The 8,550-nt window shown below is 38.4% G+C and overlaps 1 protein-coding gene across 2 annotated transcripts in view; it reads left to right on the plus strand.

Annotated features, from left to right (window-relative positions):
* Nucleotides 1–8,550, plus strand: part of LOC113060912 (neuronal PAS domain-containing protein 3-like) — a 783,891-nt gene that overhangs the window by 92,462 nt on the left and 682,879 nt on the right. The window lies entirely within an intron of this gene.

The following is an 8,550-nucleotide window of genomic DNA, read 5'->3' on the forward strand; positions in this document are numbered from 1 at the left end:
CTGTTCATAATGCATAACCAGAAATTAATCAACATAGAAAAATAGTCAAAAGTATAATTTAACAAGTAACAAACCGTTTTGTCTAAATGATTAAATAAAACAAATATAACACAATAAATCTAATTCTAAATAATTTCAGGAATTCTAAAATAAATAATATATAAAAATAATTAAATAGCTTTTTTTCACAGCAACAGCTACAAGTAAATATTTTCGTTAATTTTGGGGACATTACTTCATCTACAATGAACTTAAACTAAATATAGTTACACAAGCTGCCAATTTCAGTTTCATTCAACCAACTTGCCTACAGTGCTTATTGACTTCCATTATATTTTTTGTTCATACTGTGGAAGTCAATGGGATCTTTGGTTGCCAGCATTCTTCAAAATATCTTCTTTTATTGTTCCACATAAGAAAGAAAGGAATTACGTTTTGGAATGACTATATAAATGATGACAGAAATTTATTTTTTGGGTGGACTATCCCTTCTATACAAGTAATTGTAAGTATAATCTGGTTTATACACACTGAGGGGTAAGTTGAGATGATTGTCAGTGGTAGTCAGCTGCAGGCAGTACACAAGAACAACGGATCATCGGATCATCAAGGACAGGAAGTAGACAATGAAACTGTGGCTGTACGTTAAAAAGGTCGAGTGAGATGTGCAGAGCGGTCATAATTTACTCCCTCCTGACTACAGGCTCAAGAAGAAAAATAGCTCAAATAAATAAACAAGAGCGTGTCATGCTCTACAGAAGCCTAATTAGTTACGAACGTCAGAACTATAGATTTAACAGTAACTATGGATTCTTAGTTGGACTGTAACGATTAGGTGAGTAATGGGCCTGGTTAATCAACTAATGCTAATTTGTTGGTGATAAAGGATGCGGTCGGGATCAATGAAAATAAAAAAGATGCGCTCGATACTTGCTCTTCTCGTTATATTTGATAGCTGGTGGCTAAATGTAATATTTAAAAGAGACAATGCTCTTAGGATCATTAGCATGTTTCTAGTGCCTTGGTTTCAACCAAAAAGACAAACTAGTATTTTCAGTTGCCATATATATTTTTATTATTCCATAGACATTATTTGTGTGTGTGTATATATATATATATATATATATATATATATATATATATATATATACACACAATAATATATATATATATATATATATATATATATATATATATATATATATATATATGTATGTATATGTGTGTGTGTGTGTGTGTGTATTATATCTTTGTATTTGTTACTGCTACTTTGCAATTAAGTGTGAATTCTTTACTGTACATTTGGCATGGCTGTAATACTGTGAATGTTAGAGGCAACAGTAAATTGTTGCAGTTTTCAGCGGCTTTGTTCTGTGTATTCCGGCCGGCACACAACAGATGGTATCATTGTTGTCTCGCTTTGAAGAGCCGCGTGCATTTTAATGAGAAAATGTATATAGTGAACAATTCTGTGTAGAGCTGGTCGGCAGGACTGTTGCCTTTTACACGTCCGACATCAATGTGCTTGACATGCAATGCAGGAAATGATGTAAGCGAAGGAAATTAATGAAGTGCATTGCATCCCATGTATTAATGAACACTCAGCAAGGTGAATTCAAACCCTCTAGGACAATGAGAGGCTCTTTGTGTCCTTCCATCTCATTGACAGCAGCCATTTGAATTGAATCAGTAGTGCGGCCCATTTTATTTGCACTACATTTCGAACAGAACCTGTTATCGATTCCCGTTTTGCTGCTCTGCATCGCTAGAGCTAATGGATACTCAGCCCCGCTCCCGTTTCGTCCGAGCTCATGAATCTCTGTTTATTTTCTGATCGGAGCGAGGGGATGGGGCTGACCTACAGGAGCAAAGAGCTCTCTCTCCTCATCCTCCGCTGACTCCTGCCGGATTGTTGTTTAGAATAAAAGAGGTGCATGTGTTTTGATTGGCGTACAGCTGACCGGGAGGTGCGCCGTGTGCCATAATGCAGAGCATACTAATACGAGCATATGGTGACTTATTGCATCAGAGGCCAGGGCCTGTTTCTCCTTCCGATTGTTTGTGTGCATGAGTAAAGGTGAGCCATAGGAAAATGATATTGTTTCCTGTGTCTGGAAGTAGCCAGTTCATTTGTCAGTGCAGACTTACAGGCAATTTCCCAGCGACTTTACATCGAGTTCAGAAGCCACAGCTGCTGTTATTATACAATATTTACAGTGAAAAGAAGGAAAAATCAAGTTGATGACTTGTAAGGTGTTTCAACTGATGATTATAACCTTTTGGGAAATCTCCGAACAGTGTCGTTTGGCAAATCTCACGCCAGTCAGAATGCTTGGAGCAAAATCTACCTGCATTGCGGTTCTTTTCCGTGTTAAATAAAGAACAATTTGAGTTGCCATTTGAACAGTGGAGAGTCGCCAAACACCATTACAACAAAACCGCCTTCTGTTGAATGCAAAACCAAGGTGACAAAGCGCAGAATTCTGGCCTTTATCTGTAATAAAAGCCGGCTGTTTTACTGGCATTGCAACTGAACGAATTTGACCTCCGTTTCTCAAGTGTTGATTTATTATCATAAGTCGCACGCTATCCGCCTCTCTCCTTTTGCGCCTGTTGACCTTTACTGTAATTGACCCATCAACTAATTTTTTTTGGAGCGTTTTAACCGAAATTTGCTAGTCTCTGTCAGAAGCGCTTCACATCTGTTGAAGGACACTGCACAAACAAGCATGACCTTTCTGTTGTTTGGAGGATGGCGCGGGCCCCTGACCCCCCTCCACCACCTGTGCATTCATTATTCATGCATGCAGAGCAGCGAGCAGTCGCCAAAATGCCACACTTCACCAAGCGCACACCCCCAAACTCTACAGCGCTGCCTGCACAATTGACACGTTTTGTGCCTGTAGTTAGCCGCCGAGTCGAGGACACATATGCCAGGTTGTCCTTTCATGATCACCAGAAGGGAATTCCAAATGGGCTGAAATATTTGCAAAATAGCAGCTTTTCCATCGGAATGTCAAAAACTCGCTTCTCCGTCTTAATCACCCAAGGCGTAAACATCTTGCGCCAACGGCTGCTCGGAGACTGATATTAACGGAGGGGAATTAATTGAGTGAAATGTGAAATTATTTTACATGGATTGCCGGTGCCCAAAGGGAGATAAATCACAAATGAGATCTCTGTAATGTCTCAATTGTTTCTCTTAGACCGCAACGAGATAAAATGGGTAGGAAATGAGGGGAAAAATTCCATAATTTCTCAACTCTGCTCAGATTTGCAGTCAAGATTTTTCCCCCAGGATCAAATACATGTTCATATTCTATCCAAGTTAATTTTATAGCTGGTATACTATGACTATATGTGACCACAAACCACAAACAGTCGCTGGGGTATGGTTGTAGAAATAGCCAAACTTATCGATTTTTCTTTTATGCCATGTTCCAAGAAGATTTCCAAGAAACTGGTAATTTCCTACTGTAAATATATCAAAGCTTCATTTTTGATTAGTAAAATGTATTGCTAAGGACTTAATTAGGACAACTTTAAAGGCGATTTTCTCAATATTTCGATTTTTTTTGCACTTTCAGATTCCAGAATTTCTGTATAGCTGTATCTCAGCTAAATATTGCCTATCAAACCATACATCAATGGTATCAATGGAAATCTCAGTTTCGAAAAATTGATACTTGTTTTGTGGTCCAGGGTCACATTTGTTGACGTACACTATGGATCAAAAGTTTGGAGATTCATGTTTTTGAAAAAAGTCTGACTGCATCTATTTGACAAAGAATGCAGTTCAATTTGTTAAATATTATTGCAATTAAAAAAAAATTCTACTTGAATAGATTATAAAATATAATTTATTCCTATGATGCAAAGCTGAAGACTCAAGAAATTGTGTCACATGATCCTTCAGAAATCATTCTAATATGATGATCTAATATGCTTAATTTTTAATAATGGTTTGTATGATTAACAAATATGCATTTTTAGTCTTCTTTAAATTAAAGTTCAAAAGAACTGCATTCATGTGAAATATAAATATAATCTTTTGTAATATTATAAATGTCTTTATACTGTCACTTTTGATCAATTAATGCATCCTTGATTAATAGAAATCTATATTTCTGAGAAAAGAACACAGCTGAGATCTGGTGAGCCGTACAGTTTTCCTCAAGCATGAGTTGATTTGCCATGGAGTCGGTTCTATTGTAAACATCCTGTTTGTATTGGTGGTTTTCTCATCAGTGCGGTTATAATCTATTCAGCAGTCAGTGGAAGCGCGTGGAACATACTGACAGAAACACACAGTGCTTTGTTGTGTGTGATTAATACCTGAGACGCAGCGGCCCGCTGTCTTTATTAGAGGCAGCGCTGGAAGCCGCTGCGTGTGCGCTGGTTATCAGCGTTTGATCTCTGGTGACTGCTGCATCGCATAGATGTGTCACTCAGCCAAATACAACCAAACCTCCTGCTTTTCAACCCACTTGTTTATATTGAAGGAAAAATAAGATTTCGTAATCATCTCCTTTCTTTGTTTGCTTGTTTTTGGCTCGTCTTCTGGTCCTTTAGCACCTCATAAACTCAAACGTTTTAACAAGCATAATGGCCTCTTTTGAAGATTAATCAGTCATAAAAAGTTTCCTTCATTTTTTTTTTACGAAACGACATGCTTTTCCAGAGCAGCAGCCAAATGTGCATGTACTTGTCTCAATTAGCATAATTTCATCAATAAACTCGGAGAGACCTTGAAGAGATCACCCCCCCCCCCACGCGCGCTACATCTTTGACGTCTCGTTCTCTTCACGCCTGACATTTAACTACACCCGTGAGCTCCACGCGGTTTCATATCACCTTTCTTCGGCTCACCTTACCAGTGTTTGTGAAGCTACTGTAAGTATGCAGTTACCATCTGTCTGATCAGAGGCTGTATACATTTTATTAATGTTTTTGTTTTCTAGAAAGCAAACTCATGACCTTGGTGTTATTAGAGCTGTGCTTTGTTAGTTGAACTACAAGAAGCTACAAGAAACTAATTTAAAGAAGTACAGTCTAACTAGCCATTTGCCCTCCTTCATTGGAATGAAATGAAGTAATATTAATTAAATATTTGAATATGATTTAACACTGCTTGAGAATGGGTTTGGTGAGCATGTCTGGTTACTGACAAAATATTAAAAAGCCATATGAACAAACTAGGGAAATGAAAAACATGCTAAGTATTTACAGAATATTGCTTAATATTTTTAACAGTAGTAAGTAAACCAGTAAACATTATTCCATGATAAACATTTCACTTAGTAGTATGCCTTGATGTGTAACGTGACCACATCATGTTTTGTATGATTTCCATCCTGTCATCATAGCGAAGAAAAATTACTTTATTATTTATTAAATTTCACTGGAAAAGCTCAAGTTGTGCCCATTGTTTTAGTATTACGTGCACCATGCTGTGTTGCCAAAAATATGACATGTACATGCCATGTAAATACTATAATATGTTAAAATTATAATATTTACTCTGTATATGTTTATAGTATTATATATTATTTTTATAGTTTTATTAATATTTTGAATCCGTTACAACTACAGCTACAACAATCCCAAATTCCCACCTGTGCACCGCTAACATATTAGCATATAAAGCCATCATACAGTCAACAGTGTGATCTCATTAAAGGCTTTGACCAGCTCACACAGTGATGGAGCAGTCACTTTAACATCCTCATGTGAAGGGGGTCCTTTGGCAGAGAGCAGGGCATTGATTAAAGCGCTCTACCCGGGTGACCAGCGTGCCACACTCATTGTTAATGGTAATGAGGGAATTAATTGCTGTTTGCATCACAATAGACCCTCACAACAGTGAAAAGTGCTTTTTTTCCCTCCCTGGCATTCTGGACTTGGTGGAAAATGGCAGGCTCAAAGGGTGTTGTGCCGCTCAGAGCCCGGCATCATGGGTAAAATCAGCCCTCCCTGATATCCTTCGCTCTATAAATGGATGGTAATTTGTCCAGCTGTGAGTGTGAGATGTTCCATTCCCCAGTCGTGGTGTAAGAAAAATTGAATGACAGTGAGCAAAAACAGCAGTAATTATAAACTAATACTAAATGCTGATGATGCCCATAGGCTTTGCATAACTAAATTTAGAAGAGGAAATTGCTTTTGGCTGCATTGAGGCTGTGGGCATGTTATGCTAGTTTTCTTTATTTTCCAACGCACAGCAAAGAAGTCATAATTGCCATGGAAACAATTACACATACACCCTTTATTTTTGTTTGTTTGTGAGGCGAAATCCGCTTGAGGGAGCGTTGTTGTCAAACAATTGTGTTTTAAATAACAGCGAAAACTGTACGTACTTTGTCTTGCATCTTGAAATTGATTAACATTAAAATCAGACGCAGCCAAAGAAATTCAGTTATTGCTCGGTACGAGGCCGTTATTTTCTTATTGAGTCACATTCCTTCGTGTGGAGATTCTCCTATGCGAGGTGCAAATCCAGCTCGCTGTCCAGGCTGAGACTTAATCCGCGACTCTGCTAATATTTTGAGCGTAACTATGCTCTTTAATGGTCTATCCTTCCTTCTGAATGGAGACAACAAAGCCAATGTTGGCAGCGCCAGCGTGAGACAGCCCTCCAGGGTGCCTTAAGTTTCCCAATGGCTTCGCTCGGCGAGCGCGGTGTGTATTTGTATACGCTCCGGGTCGGCCTTTGTAGTGTGTTTACTTTCAGAAAGGGCTGTATTTTACTCAGTAACCAACACTGTTGATTTCCTGGCAGAAAGAGAATATGATTATTGTTTCTCTGCTGAAAATAGAGGGTTTTTTTGTGCTGACAAATAGGCCGAGTGCTTAGACTCTCATTGGCCTGCTATAATTAGTCCTTTTGCAAACAGGCCAATAATGGAGATGAATCCAAGAGACAGTCGGAATGAATATGGAGAGCCTCGTTTTCCAGCGGCGTGATCGAACCTGTAGTCGTCTCTGGCCAATATCTTCACAAAGTATTACAAATTACCAACGACGTTACCAGCAGTTTTTTCTGTAGAAGCAGGTTTTAGAAGAGCCTAAATGCTAGTTTTAATTAAAAAAAATGATGCTGGATAAATGGTGCAATTTGTTCAAAGGCACGGAAGAAAATTTCTTAGATTTAAACAGATTTTGCCTGCATATCATTTTATCTTCCGTTGAATTTTTTCCGGTGGTCGGCCGTACCTGAGCGTCTCCCGCCGGCCGCTGACAGTCTCTTCTGAGTGCTCTCTTTTGAAGAGGAACGTCTGAAAGCACAGCGTGAGCCTCAAATAAAAGTAAAGGGCATTTACTATTACAAGTAATGTCCTTAATATCTTGTTAGTGTAGACTCTCTCAGTACAAGACACAGGGAACATTATTGGCTTATGGGCTGTAGTAAATAATTTAGTTTAAGTCCAATATTCAGGCTACTTTGACAGTAAATTAGAAATGACATGAAAAGAGGTTGTTGAATAAAGAAAGTATCCAATCAAATTTAATTGGCTCGACTAAGGCAGCTGTAATATATTTCATAATTAAACCAAGTTGTCATAGAGCTTTAGAGCCTTGCACAAATCAAAACGTCACAAATAATTCCATGTTAGGGTTAGGCTTTTAAAACGTTCCGGTGCAATAGACATGGAAACATGGAGGCTAGTGGAACACACTAGCAACTGCATAGTAACATGTTAAAGAAAAAAAAACACTTAGAACACCTTAGCAACTGCAAAGCATTAGCTTTGAGATGGACCTAACTTCATGGCGGCAAGTTTTGCAATAGCAGACACCACACATTTCATCTTTTATTTTTTTTTACATTTGAAACCACATTTTGTTTATCATAAATATGTATTAGTGTGTATAAAATGAAAGTAGTAAAGTATTATTTTTATTTCATTTTTTTGTTATTCTTCTTCCTAAGTGGTTGATAATCATGGTCCGTTCTCTGACACTGTGTTGTGGTTTGCTGTTTGTCTGCAGTGAAGTGTAAAGGCGGTTAAGATTTCAGAGGAAGGTCATGGAGGTGTCTGGCCCATCGCTGTTTATCTCTTGCAGGACACAATGACTCACCCAAATCATCCATTTTAATCACACCATTTTCTGCCCCTCAAAAGCCCCTGCCCGGCTTAATCACTCAGTTTACTTGCTGTCACAAAGAGCTTCATATCGAAACCAATGGATTTCTTCCATTTAAAGGCAAGCTTGGAGCGAGCTGCAGGCGGAGGGGTCGAGACTCGGGCGCTGACTGAAAAGCCAACCGATTCAAGCGTGAAACATTTAGCTATTGCTATCTCAACGCATGGCTAACAGTTTTCGCTCACCCATATTATTCATTAATATCTATATATAAACCACTTGATAGTGGCCCTGACAGTCTGGGATTTTTCACTCTCATCTCTGCGTTACAATTGTGATGTTGAATTTCCTTTAAACACTAGGCTGGTCAAGTAGAAGCCTGGCGAAGAAGGTGACAGGGTCAGCTGCAGTTAGTTGTGTCTAGAAGGTAACCCTAATTCTGCATGAAAATCACGGTCAGTATTC

The sequence above is a fragment of the Carassius auratus genome, chromosome 42 (assembly GCF_003368295.1).
Source record: "Carassius auratus strain Wakin chromosome 42, ASM336829v1, whole genome shotgun sequence".
Lineage (NCBI taxonomy): Eukaryota > Metazoa > Chordata > Actinopteri > Cypriniformes > Cyprinidae > Carassius > Carassius auratus.